This window comes from Dipodomys ordii, unplaced genomic scaffold (genome assembly GCF_000151885.1).
Source record: "Dipodomys ordii isolate 6190 unplaced genomic scaffold, Dord_2.0 Scaffold11, whole genome shotgun sequence".
Classification (NCBI taxonomy): domain Eukaryota; kingdom Metazoa; phylum Chordata; class Mammalia; order Rodentia; family Heteromyidae; genus Dipodomys; species Dipodomys ordii.
Window position 1 is genome coordinate 12,395,816 of NW_012267227.1, and position 16,318 is coordinate 12,412,133.

General features: G+C 45.1%; 1 protein-coding gene and 1 pseudogene across 1 annotated transcript in view; one reads left to right on the forward strand and one right to left on the reverse strand.

Annotated features, from left to right (window-relative positions):
- The window catches only part of Shc4 (SHC (Src homology 2 domain containing) family, member 4), an 88,545-nt gene that overhangs the window by 27,741 nt on the left and 44,486 nt on the right, over positions 1-16,318 (forward strand). The gene's annotated exons all lie outside the window — the stretch shown is intronic.
- On the reverse strand, positions 6,199-9,079 carry LOC105980908 (annotated as a pseudogene).

Genomic DNA, 16,318 nt, shown 5'->3' on the forward strand with positions numbered 1-16,318 from the left:
AGCCCCTCTCACACTTTTTTTTGCACTGTAATCCTCCTTTCTGTACACTGCTCGTAAAGCTGGAATAAGGGATGTGTGCCTAGCCTAGCCACATCTTTTTAAAGAGTAATTTAGTTATATATCCTGCGAGCCAGTGTGTGTATATATATGACTAGTGAATGTAATATGTAGTAGTTATAATAGCATATACAATATTGAGCTAGTGGGTAATGTTAAATGCATATAAAAATCTCAGATAATTTCCTGAAAAAAGGGTTTCATAGGTTATACAAGAGAAGGAGCAAAAATGGAAAGGTATTAGAGTCTGAGAAGGAGGAGCAGTACAGATCCATGCGGGTAGGGGACCTGAGATGTCCCTCAAGATGCCCTTGTTTGTGATTGGGCAATTTTACAATTTTCCTACAGTAGTTTTTAATTTAAATACTTTAGGTCTTAGATACTCAAAAGGCTGAGTCACATTGTTGCAGCTCAGGAAATTTAAGTGGAGAAAGGTATGAAAAACAAAAGATGTTCCACTTGAAGTGGATTATTATGGGTTGTCAAGACACCTGTGCCGGGTGCCCGTGGCTCACGCCTGTAATCCTAGCTCCTCAAGAGGCTGAGATCTGAGAATCACAGTTCAAAGACAGCCTGGGCAGAAAAGGCCATGAGACTCTTATCTCCAGTTAAACACCAGAAAACCAGAAATAGTGATGTGGCTTAAGTGGTAGAGCACTAACCTTGAGCTGAAGAGCTCAGGGACAGTGCCCCAGGCCCAGAGTTCAAGCCCTATGACTGACCGCCCTCCCCCCCGCCCCCCCACAATGTTGTTCTTAGGTTAGATTATATTAGCCAGAGAAATAAAATGTAATTGGTAGGTCATTCATTCTGCTCTAGGGTGATTCACTGAGTGACAATGTTGCTTTGGATGCAGCAGAAAGCATACTAAGGCTGTAGCCAGCAAGATGGTGGACACCATGGCTAGGCTGGAGCACTGGTAAAAGCATCTTCCCTCTAGGCATCTCTTTCTCTACTGCTCTGGGATAGGATGCACCAGGCTGCTGCCCGTTGAGCCTTCCTCCTGGGAGCCAGAGAATGGCAGATGGGCTCCCAGTGGCAGACCTGGGAATTGCATTTGACTATCTGCACAGCAGAGCCACTGGCTTGCTGCCTAACCCTTTCAGAGCGAAGGACATTCATTCAGGCAAGACTCTCCTGGGAAGCAGATTAACTTTTTGTGAGTCATTGCTTTTCCATCTCATTTATGATTCATGATCTGGGCTATATTTTTAGCTTTTATTTATTTGGGTCTGGCAGTTAAGTGTAGTTAGAAAACTCAGGGAAGAATTGGCCTTCTCTTGCAGCGGAAGTTGCCTAAAATTTGACTAGAGTACTCAGACATTCAGCAAGTATGAATGGGGAACCTACTATGTGCCACACGATGGGGGAAAGGGAAAATGAGTCTCAGCTTCTGTCCCCCCACTAGCTCATTGATAGCCTCAGCCGAATGAGGAGCGACACCCGAGTTAAGAGAGACGAGAGGAATGCAGTCCTTCTGTGTGCAGAAGAGCTAAGCAGCTAATGTTCACATACATGGAAGGGAGGAGTGGGGGAAATAGAAAAGTGAATATAAAAGGAAGATAAAGCCAGGAAACACTCATCTCCACTTAACCACCAGAAAGCTACCAGTGAAGGTGTGGCTCAAGTAATAGAAGTCCAACCTTGAGCAGCAAAAAACTAAGGGACAGCACCCAGGCAGGAAGAAGAGGAAGAAGGAGGAGGAGGAGGCAGAGAGAGGAAGGAAGGAAGGAAGAAAAAGAAGAAGGTCTCTCCAGAGGAAAAAGGTCACTTTGGGAATAAGAAAAAGGTTGCCTTTTTGACAATAGGTGTCTGCTGGGACCCAATTATTCAGCTGTTGCTCCTGTAAATAGCACAGAGAAGGCTTCTTCTCTTGTGAATGTAGTAACGTAGCCTGGGATTTCCCTGGCTCCATAAGGGAGAGACAGCCAGTTGCTATCACAATCTGAGTAGGGCAAGTTTTTTTCAAGCCATGTTTCCACTCTTGTTTTCGAAATGAAGATCCAGTCTCACCAGGTTGGAGACTTGGCCCAAGATCAACAGAGAGAATGGCATTCTTGGTTTCCTAAGATCAGGCCACTATACCATGATAAAAATCTCTTTTAACAATTGCTTAGACTTGGACATAGGGCTGGTAATTGCTTTTCCCACAAAGACTTTGGTTAAAGCGTATTAGTTGCAACTTTGAAGCTCAGTAACAACATTAAAATGGAATACAAGTCCCAAAGCCCCAGGGAATTTCTGCAAAGAGCAAACTACGTCTATTTTGTACAGGGAGAATTTGCCTTTGTGCAAAAGCAGTTCCTACTTTCCTGGAACACAAAGAATGATGGATCAGATGTGAGAAATATATCTATATCCATATCTATCTATCTATCTATATGCTATGCTTTAGGTGGCTCTTATAGTCTATTTTCCATTACTGCGACAGAATACTGGAGACTAATTTATCAAGAATAGAGTTTTGTTTGGTTTATGGTTCTAGAGTCTGGGAAGTCCAAGAACCTAGTATTATCCTCGGCTCTGCACATGATGAAGACCTACTTGCTGTGGCCATATTGGGACAGAGCAAGTGTAGGAACCTAGGTTTTTCATTGTCTTCTTACAAAGGGACCAGTGCCATTGCTGCCCCTCCCCCTCCTAATACTAATTACTAGCGGCCCTATCTCCAGATACCATTGAGATGATAAATTTGGGGATCTTTTCCAACACAAGAACTTTTGGGCGATACGTTCAAATCAAACTAACAGTGGACGCAACCATCTTCGAGTCATGTTGCAAGTTCTTACAGGATGTAAAAATGTTTGCTACACTCAGTAGATGTCTGACCTTATTGTTCTTCTTTATATCTATCAGTCATTGTACCTATCTTAAAGATTTGGATGGGTTGATGCAGGAAAGATACAATGAAGTATCTTTTTTTGGGGGGGGGGGCTTGATACTAGGGTTTGAACTCAGAGCCTTGTATCTCGCTTGGCTTTTTAACTCAAGGCGGCGGGGGGGGGTCTACTATTTGAACCACACCTCCCTTTCTGAATTTTTGCTGGTTAGTTGGAGATAAGACTTTCATGGACGTTTCTTCTCAGGCTGGCTTCAAGTCATAATCTTCAGATCTCAGCCACCTGAGTAGCTACAATTACAGGTATGGGCCACCAGCACCTGGAACAAGGCAGTACTGTTAATCCATAACTTTTCAGGTTCCTGCATTCATTTTCAGTTACATTCTCTCAGAGATGACCATGGTACATGAGGCATTCTGGGGAAACTTCTCTTACCTGACCTAGGTGTGCAGGGAGAATTACTGTCATCAGCTGCCTCCTGGATCAGATGAAACATTTTTTATAGTGTTATTTTATTGTAAAGATGCTGTACAGAGGGGTTACAATTACATGAGTAAGGTAATGAGTACACTTCTTTTCTTTCTTTTTATTTTCTTTCTTTCTTTCTTTTGTTGGTTGTGAGCTCTGGGCTTGGGCACTGTCCCTCAGCTCTTCAGCTCAAGGTGAGCACTCTACCACTTGAGCCACAGTGCCACTTCCGGTATTCTGAGTAGTTTATTGGAGATAAGAGTTTCACGGACTTTCCTGCCCAGGCTGGCTTTGAATTGTGATCCTCAGATCTCAGCTTCCCGAGTAGCTAGGATTACAGATGTGAGCCACCGGTGCCCGGCTTGAAACGTTCTTGAGTTCAAGTCATCCCCAACACCAGTGTGTGGTGCTGTCTTGCGTTTTTCTCACCCATGTAGGGCTTGGGGTGAGCCGTAGATGATAAACTTCAGAGCAGCAAAATGACATGGACTAGACCATCTAAAGATCAGAGTGCTCCTGCATGGGCCAGGTCCCTGGGGTAAGATGAATGCATCTAATCTGTGCCAGTCAGTTTCTCCACCTTTGTACAACCTGTCTGGGTTTCCTCGTGTGGAATGGTGTGAACCATAGACTAGACATAGTGTATATTTCTGCTTGTGTAACAGTGCACTATCACACAAGGTAATAATAAAGGTTCTGACTGGACGCATTGGCAGAAAGAGCCACGGTAGCTTCAAAGACAGGAGTGACAAGTTCCTGGGAGAGTTAAGAACCCCTCGGTGCGCTCAGCCTGGTGTTGCCACAGGAATGACCTCTAGCTGAGGCATTTCATCTGTTCTCAGGTCTGTGGGCGGAGATGAAACCGCTCTCAGTTCACAAAAATCCCCAGTGTGTAGGGTGCTTACAATAAGCGTAGGACTGCTGGAACAAGACACTGCGTAGCTGTCTCATGGGACACAGATGGCAGGCATACTTTTCTTGCCCACAGAGGACTTTTTTTTTTCCTTTTAAGATGAACTAGAAGATTTCTTTTTTTTTTTTTAATTTTTTTTGGGTCTGGTCGTGGGGCCTGAACTCTGGGCCTGGGCGCTGTCCCTCAGCTCTTCAGCTCAAGGCTAGCACTCTACCACTTTTTGCTTATGTGGTGCTGAGGAATCGAACCCAAGGCCTCAGGCGTGCAAGGCAAGCGCTCTACCACTGAGCCACCTTCCCACCCTACATAGAAGATTTCTATGTAGGCAAACTGCCCAGTTCTCAGTATCTTAGTGTTACCAGAGTGCTCTCTGGGCCAACATCTTTTTGTTGTATATCTATCTGGGTTTCTCACATGGAGGACACTTTTATTGATAGGATGCTGGCTTTCCCTTTTTTTTTTTTGGTTGGTTGGTCATAGAGCTTGAATTCAGGAGGGCCTGGGTGCTGAGCTCTTTTCTTTTCGCTTAAGGCTAGCGTTCTGCCACTTTGAGCCACAGCTCCACTTCCGTTTTTTCTGGTGGTTCATTGGAGATGAGAATCGAATAGAGGGGCTGGGAAGATGGCTCAGTGGTGGAGTGCTTGCCTTACATGCATGAGGCCCTGGGTTCGATTCCTTAGCACCACATAAGCAGAAAAAGCCGGAAGTGGGGCTGACGCTCAAGTGGTAGAGTGCTAGCCTTCAGCTGAAGACCTGAGGGACAGTGCCCAGGCCCAGCTTTCAGGCCCCACAACCGACCAAAAAAAAAAAAAAGAGAATCGAATAGATTTTCCTGCTCAGGCTGGCTTTGAACTGTGATCCTCAGATGTCAGCCTTCTGAATAGCTAGGATTACAGGCATGAGCAACCAGCACCTCTGCTGAGTCGACTTAAAACTGTACTTGTTTGATTCTCATACTCACCAGGAAATTATGTATAGGAGGCAATTAGCTCTTCCTCTTTTAGGACAACTAGGAATGGGGTCAAAGTAGAGATGATGATGGTCTGTCTCCTCTTGCTGCTGGTAATGAGTCTCCTTAAAGGGGGAAAGAAGAAAGACAATGAGGCAGCGAATAGAGTTTCCAGTCTTTTCCACTCCATAGCCCTGCCTCTTGACTTGGGCAGGAGCCCTGGAGAGAGACCTCTTTTTTGGAAGAACAACAATACTACAACATAGTGCCATCACTGGATGCTTCATCCCTGAGCTGCTTTCTGCTCAAGGCTAGCGCTCTACCACTTGAGCCACAGTTCTACTTCTGGAGAGAAGAGTCTCACCAACTTTTCCTACCCGGGCTGGCTTTGAATCATGATCCTCAGAACTCAGCCTCCTACATAGTTAGGATTATAGGCATGAACCACTGGCACCCTGCTTCCATTGTTTTCTAAGTGCTCCGGACTTAGAAGGTTGAAATTCCTTGCATGCCAATTCCTCAATTGCAAAAGTAATAAACAACTCCAGAAGTTTAGACTTTAAACCTGGAGCAGGAGGAGGAGCTTTGAGTTGATATTGATACACACATATACAAATACACACACACACACACACACACACACACACACAATTCAACCAAAACAGATTTTGTGTCAAGTAGTACTCTAGACTCTAGGTGTTGGGAATACAGAAGTCTTGGTCTTTGCTACAAAGTAGGGGAGATCATCAATTAACAAATACACAAAATACACAGTATTTTCAGCAGTAAACAGGCTAATAGAAGAGACCAGGGAAGATGGAGAGAGGAAAGATGTTGGCAACCATGGGTTCTTTTCCTTCCTTCCTTCCTTCCTTCCTTCCTTCCTTCCTTCCTTTCTTCCTTTCTTTCCTTCTTTCTTTCTTTCTTCTTTCTTTCTTTCTTTCTGTCTTTCTCTCTTTCTCTTTCTTTCCACTTTCCCACACTTTATTAAAAGAAACAAAGCAATGGTGGTGAATCTCTACATAACATAGTCAATTTTCCAGGATCCTCCCTCAGAAATGTGACATCTGATTTCCAAATGGATGCCAGAAGTGTACATGGTTCCCAATTGTACTAAGATGGTTAAGAAGCTGAAATCTTGAAGTGTTCATCTTCCTACTTTCCCTAGTCTGTGGTCTGTCATTGGATCAGCAATAATTGCCTGAACAGCTACTGTGGCTTCATTAATTTTTGTCTGTAGCTGTCTGAGCTCTTCTATATGCAGCAGTCTCAGAATCTGAGCAGCTTCATTAAGAACTGCATCTCTTTTGTTTGATTTGCTTTAGCAACTGCATCCTGTGTTAGGCGCTCCTGAACCAAAATGCGAATTGCCTTAAGCATTACCAGGCATTCATCACGATGCTGAATCTGAAGATGGTTAGCCAAAGCCATCACACCAGCCTTAAAATCAAGATTATTTACATCCAAATTGGCCAATGGCTCTGCATTTTTAGTTGCATTGTCAATATTTTTTGCATTATCAGCTACTAAGCCCTTGTACTTTTCAGCATTGTCTCCAGATTCAAGTCGAACAGCGAACCCAAGAAGCCAGTCAATTGCTTCTTGTCAATCCTGAATCTTGAAAGGACAGTTAACATCTCTGAGATACTTTTCAAAGAACTTGGGCCAGTCACTGCTGTGGGTGTTTCTTAAATTTCCTCTATCTTCAATCTTGTAGTGTCTTATTTTCTGGACTTCAAGCCAGACAATAAAGTTTCTAAATTCAGCTTCATCTTTGCAGTTGAAGCCGGCAGGGTTGTGGTAATCAAGAGCTGTCAGCTTACGTCAAACACGGTCCCCGCTTCTCGCTGGGGGTGCCCGGGCCTCCACCAGGAGAGGAGAAGCAAGGTGGAGCGAGCGTCTTCCTTCCTTCCTTCCTTCCTTCCTTCCTTCCTTCCTTTCTCTCTCTCTTTTTTTTTTGTTGGTCATAGGGCTTGAACTCTGGGCCTGGGCACTGTCCCTCAGCTGTTCAGCTCAAGGCGAGTGCTCTACCACTTGAGCCACACCACCACTTTCCGGTTTTCAAGTGGCTTATTGGAGATAAGAGTCTCACGGACTTTCCTGCCTGGGCTGGCTTTGAACCTCGATCCTCAGATCTCATCCTCCTTAGTAGCTAGGATTACAGGCATGAGCCACCAGCGCCCAGCTAAGCCCTGGGTTCTTGAATGCTACATGGCCACTCCTACAGAGGTGCTCTGAGTGGCCTGCCTTTCCAGCTCCATAGGCTCCTGCACCCCCTTCCCATCCCAGGGGGAAGGATGCCAGGTCCCCTGGCCCATCTGTCTGTTTCCTTTGGTTGGAAGGAGTTTCCATTCACTTCTTATAAGACCAATATTCCAAATCAAACCTGGCATAAAGAGGACTTTTGTTAATTTACCTTCAGGATTATCTTAACTGGGGAGGTACTCCTTTAAGAAGAAATGCCTCATACACGGTCCAGTTAGGATCCAGGTTATTTTGAGACTTCCTGAGCATCATTTTTTTTGGGGCAAATTTATTCCAATAAATCATTTATTGCTCTGTAAGAGGTGCTGGCCGTGATGATGACTAAGATTCTCTGCCTGACCTTGACCAGCCCATACTTCAGGGTGGGGGTGGGGGTACAAGGTTAAAACAGACAAATCACATCCCCACTGCCTCTCTGTGCAACCTAGATGAGTAACCAAGGTACTCAGAATCTCCAAAGGAAGGGCAGTGACCTCTGGGCGTTGCAACAGTTTCTGAAGCCTCAATCACTTATTCATGAATCATTCATTCATAAATATATTTCCTGAACCATTTATATCAATGGTCCCATTCTGTCTGCAGATATTGCTTCTTTGGCCTCTTGTTGTTGGCTTCCTGGTCATTGCTTTTCTTGAGGTATAATTTTCGTGTCATACAATTTATAACTTTAAAGTGCATGATTCAATGTTTTTTTTATTTTTATTTTGATTAATTAATTAACTTTTTTTTTTTTTTTTGAGTCGTGGGGCTTGAACTTGGCCTGGGCGCTGTCCCTCAGCTTTTTTTTTTTTTTTGCCAGTTGTGGGGCCTGAACTCTGGGCCTGGGCACTGTCCCTCAGCTCTTCAGCTCAAGGCTAGTGCCCTACCACTTGAGCCACAGCACAACTTCTGGCTTTTTCTGCTTATGTGGTGCTGAGGACTCAAACCCAGGGCCTCTTGCATGCAAGGCAAGCACTCTACCACTGAGCCACCTTCCCAGCCCCTCCCTCAGCTCTTTTTTGCTCCAGGGTCATGCTGTATCACTTTCAGCCACAGCTCTACTTCCAGTTTTTGATTGGAGATACAGAGTTTCACAGGGACTTTTCTGCCTGGGCTGGCTTAAACCTTGATCTTCAGATCTCAGCCTCCTGAGTAGCTAGGATTACAGGTGTGAGCCACTGGTGCCCAGCTCAATGTTCTTAGTATAGTCACAGTCATGAAATCATCATCAATTATAGAATTTCTTTTTTTTGGGGGGGGGGGTCCGGTCATGGGGCCTGAACTCTGGGCCTGGGCGCTGTCCCTCAGCTCTTCAGCTCAAGGCTAGTGCTCTACCACTTGAGCCACAGCGCCACTTCTGCCTTTTTTCTTTTTGCTTATGTGGTGCTGAGGAATTGAACCCAGAGCCTCAGGCATGCAAGGCAAGCGCTCTACCACTGAGCCACCTTCCCAGCCCCCCCAGTCTTGTTTTCTGTCCTTACAGATTTGTCTCTTCTGATGTTTCATATCAGTGAAATCATACAATACCTGGCCTTTGTTGACTGCCTCAGTTTCTCTCAAACTAGTACTTTCGAAGTTTATGCTGTAGGGCAGGCATATCCATTGCATGATTAGACCACTTCATATTTATCCATTCATCCGTTGTGTCTTTTGGGCTATTATGAATTATGCTGCTGTGAGCATACGTTTTTTAGTTTTGCTGGGTCTGTATTTAGGAGTGGAATTGCTGGTTCCAATGGTGGTTCTGTCTAACTTTCTTTTTCCTCTTTTGGTTTTTTGCTTTGGTTCCTCTTCAAATAGGTTCTCACATTTAGGCTCAAGCATAAAAGTTCAGGCCTGAACTACACTACTCCTATTTATGCTTCCCATGTGGATGAGAAGACAGGTACATGCCACTATGCTCAACCTTGTATTAGTTGAGATGGGTCTTGTAAGCTTTTTTCGGGGCGGGGGGGAGGTCCAGTCGTGGGGCCTGAACTCTGGGCCTGGGTGCTGTTCAGCTCAAGGCTAGCACTCTACCACTTGAGCCACAGCGCCACTGCTGGCTTTTTTTTCTTTTTTTTTGCTTATGTGGTGCTGAGGAATCGAACCCAGGGCCTCATGCATGCAAGGTAAGAGCTCTACCACTGAGCCACCTTCCCAGCCCCTTGTAAACTTCTTTTTTTTTTGCTCAGACTGGCCTTGAATCACAATCCTCCTGTTTTCCTGAGTAGCTAGAATGACAAGGATGAGCCATTGTATTGAGTTGTTTAACTATTTGAAAAATTGCTAAACGGTTTTCCCTAATGGTTGCCTGATAGTGAATTTATGTATGGTTTTTTTTCCCCGTGCTGAAATGTGATGAAGAGGATATTTCAAGGTGAATAGGGCAGAGAAAAGGGTAATTCTGAATGAAAACAGCTTGGTGAGAAGAAAGGGAGAGGGAGGGAAAGGCTGATGTGATCTGCAGAGGCTGGATCCTGGAGACATTGCCCATGATGCTTAAAAAGCAGAATCTTTTCCTGAGGACTGGCAATTTCTTCAAAGCATCTTTCTAGGACCATCTATAAGGAGGATCTGAAGGCATATTAGTGTGTGGTTTTCTAGAATTAATGAGGAAATCGGAATGGAGTAAGGTAGGACAGTGATATTGTGCCAGATGCACATTCCAAAAGTGCATTGACTGAACTGGGAGAGAGATTCAGAAAGTGGACCCATTGGTTTTCCCCTCTCCCCTCTTGTCTAATTGGTTTGCTTAAGGCTGACACTTTACCACCTGAGCTACGCCTCTACTTCTCACCTGTTTGCTTGTTAACTGGAGATAGGAGTCTTTTGGATTTGTCTACCTAGACTGGCTTTGAATCAGGATTCTCAGATCTCAACCTACCTTAGCTGGGATTGCGGGTATGAGTGACTGGTACCCGGCCTTGTGTTTATTTTAGTTTAAAGTAAGACTAAGAGCCCAGGCAGGGGCTTATGCCTTAGCTTTCTCTTCAATGATATTCTCCCATTTTCTTAGCACAGTGGCAGGTGCATCACATGGAGATAAAGAGGGATTTAACCCTTCTTCATAAACTGTGGTTTCTAGATGTAAAATAATAAGCTTGTTTATTTAATGTTATAACTCTATCATACTACTACTACTACATACTTTTGTTTTTTTACACAGGCCTTGAACTCCAGGCTTGGGCACTGTCTCTGAGCTCTCTTGCTCAAGATTAGAGCTCTACCACTTTGAACCATAGCACCACTTCCAGTTTTCTTGTGGTTAATGGGAGATAAGTTCGACAAGAAATGTACTTATTACCTTGCTTATGTAACTGAAACCCGTCTGTACATCATCTTGACAATTTAAAAAAAGTTGGTTTTTTTTTTTTAAAGAGTCTCACAGACTTTCCTTTCTGGGCTGGCTTTGAACTATGATCCTCTCAGCCTCCTTAGTAGCTAGGATTACAGGCATGAGCCACCAATGCCTAGCCCTACCACATAGTTGTAAAAATGCAAGTGTAAAGTAAAAAATAAAAGGAAGCCCCCTTTCCAGTCCCACTGGGACAATGGTGCAACCATTGTCCAGAATGTCCAGAGATGTCCAGAAGTGATCAATCCCTTCCTCTGAAAGCCACAACCATTTCTTTCCTGCAGTGCATTGCTTAAGAAACACTCATGACCAGGCTGGGAATATGGCTCAGTGGTAGAGTACTTGCCTCCTATGCATGAAGCCCTGGGTTCGATTCCTCAATACTCCATAAGCAGAAAAGGCTGGAAGTGGTGCTGTGGCTCAAGCAGTAGAGCACTAGCCTTGAGCATAGCCCAGGCCCTGAGTTCAAGCCCCAGGACTGGCGAAAAGAACAAAGAACAAAGAAATCCATGTTGGTGGCTGTTTGGGGGGCGTTCAAGGGGAGAGAGCAGGCTTGGGGGATGGGACAACCCATCTACCTGCCAGGTTGCTTGAAGGGAGAGGTTGTCTGAGCACTGCTGAGGCTCTGTCACTCTGCTCACCAACCCCAGACGCTTCTAAATAAAAGTCTCCTTGCCACAGTGTCAGGAATTACGGGAGGTCTTCTCTCTCCTGTACCAACTCCTGCTGTCCCTCAGTGGCTTGAATTCCTGTCTGCCATCCTGACTGTCGGCCTCAGTCTCACCACTGTGTTACTTACCTGGAGAGATCCAAGGAAGTGGGGAGAAGGTAGGAATTGGCTGGACAATTCCTTTTCATTTTTTTTTTCCTGGTCACACAGCCAAAGGACTGTAAAATAAATCCTGATTTATTCCCAGCAAATAAATGAAACGGACCCAGGCGCTTCCCTTCAATAGACGTTAATTTCCCCATCTACTAACGAGTTAGCAACAATGACTCACCTCATAAAAGAAAGATAAGTCACCTCTTTCTGTAGTTAGCCTATCTTAATGGGTAGGGCCTTCTTAAGAACAGAGACCCTGTCTCCTGCAGATCTGCTTTTAATAAATGAACTAGAGGCATTATCCTCTCCCGTTTTTTTTTAATATATATATATTTTTTATTTTATTTTATTTGTGAAGATACTGTATAGAGGGGTTACAATTACATGGGCAGGATAATGCGTACATTTCTTACCAAGCATTGCAGCCTCCTCCTTTTGTTTACCCTTCACATCCCTTCCCAGCCTCCCCTCTCTCCCTCCTCTCCCGTTTATACCTACCTCACAGATTAACCTTCTCCTCCCTCTGACCTAGCTAGCTCCCCAGTCTCTCTCTGCTCACACACTAACAAAGTTCCTAAACAAAGAAGGAAAGAGATTCTTTTTTGATTACTTTATTGTTTGTTTGTGGGACCGTGGGGCTTGACTCTAGGTCTGGGCGCTGTCCCTCAGCTCTTCAGCTCAAGGCTAGTGCTCTACCACTTGAGCCACAGCGCCCACTTCTGGCTTTTTTTTGTGTATGTGGTGCTGAGGAATCGAACCCAGGGCCTCATGCATGTGAGGCAAGCACTCTACCACTGCGCCACCTTCCCAGCCCCATTTGATTGTTTTCTGAGAGGTGATATACAGTGGGTTTACATATGTCAGGCAATAAGTACATTTCTTTCCTTTTGCTTAGTGTCCTCTGTTCCCTCACTCCGTCCCATTACCTCCCTCCCATCTCTGCCCACAAATTGCATGGTTCACTTTCATCAATGTCTCGCGTAGCCAGTGAGCTCTGCTGCTGCACATTTGCACCATTTTCCACTGCTTCCCTCAGATGTGCACGTGTATATGCTATATACAGGGTAAGGAATAAGAAGTCATCTGAAAACAAAAAAGCAGATTAAGTAAAGGTCCTTTGTTTCCTTATTTTTGGAGTTTGTTTCAGTATGTATACTATTTCATATTCATACGAAGAGGTGCTTGGCTATTACAACTTGGTGCTTTTCTCCTAAGACTATCTTCCTTGGTCTCACTGTATATGGGTGTCTAGACTCCTGTATACTTTGTCATATCCAGTTACATTTTAAATCTAATTTCCACCTCTCAGGGGGAACATGCGCTGTTTGTCTCTCTGATCTTGGCTTATCTCGCTCAACATGATTTGTTCTAGTTCCATCATTCCCCTGCAAAGGACGTTATTTTATCCTTTCTACTGGCTGTGTAAGATTCCATTGTATATAGGTAGCACGTGTTTTGGATCCATTCATCTATTGTGGGGCATCTGAGTTGTGTTGATATCTTGGCTAGTGTGAATAGTACAGCAATGAACATGGGTGTACAGGTGTCCTTGTCATATCCTGTTCATGATGCTCAGGATAGATGCCCAGGAGTGGTATGGCTGGTATATTAGGTTTGGGAGGGGGAAAGAGATTCTTTTTCTGCCCTATACCTTCCTTGCTTCCTCCCAGAAAGGATTTCTAAGTTAAAAAGGATTCTGTGACTCAAGTGAGAAGACCAATTCTGTTCCACAAATCAGTCATGGCAAAAGCTAGGGTCAGAGGGCTGACACTTGTAATCCAAGCTACAGAGGAGGCTGAGATCTGAAGATCAAGTTTTAAAGCCAGACTCGGCAGGAAAGTCTGTGAGATTCTTATCGGTAATTAACCACCAACAGAAATAGGGCTAGGACTCAAGTGAAAGAATGCCAGGCTTGAGCAAAAAAAAGCTCAGGGACAGTGTCCTGACCTGTGCACACACACACACACACACACATTCACATATACACACACTCACATACAGAGAGAAAGAGAGAGAGAGCACCCTACGGTACTGTTGAATACCAGATGCTTACTTTGCTTAATTCATTCCTTCAGCCAGTGTTTATAGAGGACTTCCAAGTACTAGGGTGCTATCCTAGGTGCTAGGCACAGTCCCAGGTACTAGGAACCTGGTAATAGTCATTGCTCTGCTAATTGTTGAATGGACTTGAGGAGAAGGACGGAGGTCGATATAGCAATAGAGTACACAGAGAGAGAACAACATGGAAGAAGTAAGTGTTGACCAGAGAGCATAAGGTCCAGATGTTTATAGTAAGGTTTTTGACTGGATGCTAGGTTTTTGGGGCTCTAAGCTGTGGAGGTATATGATCCATTATACACTTTATTTACTTTTTGTCGGTCATGGGGCCTGAACTCTGGGCTTGGCCGCTCTCCCTGCACTCTTCAGCTCAAGGCTAGCACTCTACCGCTTGAGCCACAGCGCCACTTCTGGTTTTCTAGTGGTTCATTGGAGATAAGAATCTCACGGACTTTCCTGCCCGGGCTGGCTTTGAGCTGTGATCCTCAGATCTCAGCCTCCTGAGTAGCTAGAATTACAGGCATGAGCCACCTGCACCTGGCTTCATTATAAACTAGAAATGATCACTGTAGTGGAGTGGAGTACTTGGTCACCTTTTCAAAGCAGGTGAGTGAGTATCACCTAGTGTGACCTCAGTGACTTCCTACTGTGCCCTCCTGTGCCCCATCAGGGTGTCCCAAACTCTGTGTGTGTGTGTGTGTGTGTGTGTGTGTGTCTCAGTTCTTTCTAGGAGATGGGGACCCAGAGTCGGGAACAGAAGAGCCCAGTGAAGGGCAGGAAAAGTCAGAGCAGCTAATGATGCCGACGCAGACAAATCCATTGCATTAGCCCCTGTGTGGCGCACCGGTCCTCAGAATCTTCTTCCACCACAATTCTGAATTTTTCTTTCTCTAATGCACCCCTAGCTCTAGCTTTCTTTCCTGATGTCCACGTTTGCTTCTTAGGATACAGCTCTCTACCCATCTTACTTCCCTGAATGACTCAAATCTTGGGAAGTTAAGTGTGATCAGGGCAGAACAAAATATCCAAAATGGTTCTTGTGTTCTTATGAAAGACCCCCCCCCCAAAGAGAAATGGGATTCACCAGGGTTTGAATGAAAAAGAAAAAAAAATCTCCCCAGCAATAGGATTGAGATAATACGTGTGCCCTGGGCTGGTTTTTAAAGTACTAAATCTACAAAATCCACGCTGAAATTCTGTTAAGTACTCTCTGGGGGATACCCCTAGCCACCCCCCCCCAAGTCTTGCCATTTCTTCCATTATACTTCTGCTGTTTTCAAGCAGAAGGAGGCTGGACAGCTTCCAAAAAGCTAAATAGGAAGCGTATCGCTTCCAAGGGGCGGACAGAGAGATCACTTTCCATCAGACCACTTGGCACGCATCGCATTTCCAAGGCAATCCACAAACACTCTCCCTAGTCCATGGAGACTCTGCTAAGAGGATTTCCTCCCCCAGCCTCACCTGGCCAAAGCTACACTGAACACTCCGGCTGCCTCTCTAGACTTCATTTCTTCATCTAGAATCCAGAATCACCAGCCTGTCATTTCCTGGCTGCCCTTACCAGTGTCTTACAGTCCACTGCTCCCAAACGGATTTGTAGCTCGCTCTCTCCCTCATGCTCTTGTTTCTATGAATGGCATTACTCTTCCTTCCCTCTGGTGTCCTGGCTGGCAATGTCTGAATCATTTCTGACTCATCCTGCTCTCTTATTCTCTGTAGTAAATGAGCTGCCCAAACCCACAACCTCTGATTCCCTGATGTCACTTGAATCTATCCCTTCCCCCCTCTCAATGTGAGCTGTAATCATTTTCTTTTGGGAGGGGGGGAAGGGAGGAGCATCCTGACTCCCCCCCCCTCACTGTTTTTTCTTTGTTTTTGCTGTTGGTCTTGGGGCTTGAACTCTGGGCCTGGGCGCTGTCCCTCAGCTCTTCAGCTTAAGGTGAGCGTTCTACCACTTGAGCCACAGCGCCACTTCCGGTTTTCTGGTGGTTTATTGGAGATAAGAGTCTCACAGACTTTCCTGCCTGGGCTGGCTTTGAACTGTGATCCTGAGATCTCAGCCTCCTGAGTAGCTAGGATTACAGGTGCGAGCCTCCAGCGCCTCGCTCCTCCTTACTGTTAACCCAGCTTTACAGTGAAGGCTCCTAAAACTCACATCCGTTCAGGCCGCGCACTATGGCTTCTCATTGCTGTCACTTTTAAATGTCCTCTTCTTTCCCAGAGATCCCCAGTTCCTTTTCCAGTGTTCTATGTTTAACCTAAACATCGCCAATGGTAACTAGCAGTTTTCCTTTCTTAAACAGCCATAACATTTCAATGCTCTTGCAAAAGATATGATCTTTTGTTATATAAAAAAAAATTACTGGGCTGGGAAGGTGGCTCAGTGGTAGAGCGCTTGCCTTGCATTCACGAGGCCTTGGGTTCGATTCCTCAGCACCACATAAGCAGAAAAAGCCGGAAATGGCGCTGTGGCTCAAGTGGTAGAGCGCTAGCCTTGAGCTGAAGAGCTGAGGGACAGCGCCCAGGCCCAGAGTTCAGACCCCACGACCGGACCCCCCCCCCAAAAAAAGATATGATCTTTCTGAACGTTACTAAATTCTGTGTTCTGTTTATTTAGAAGACTGACCAT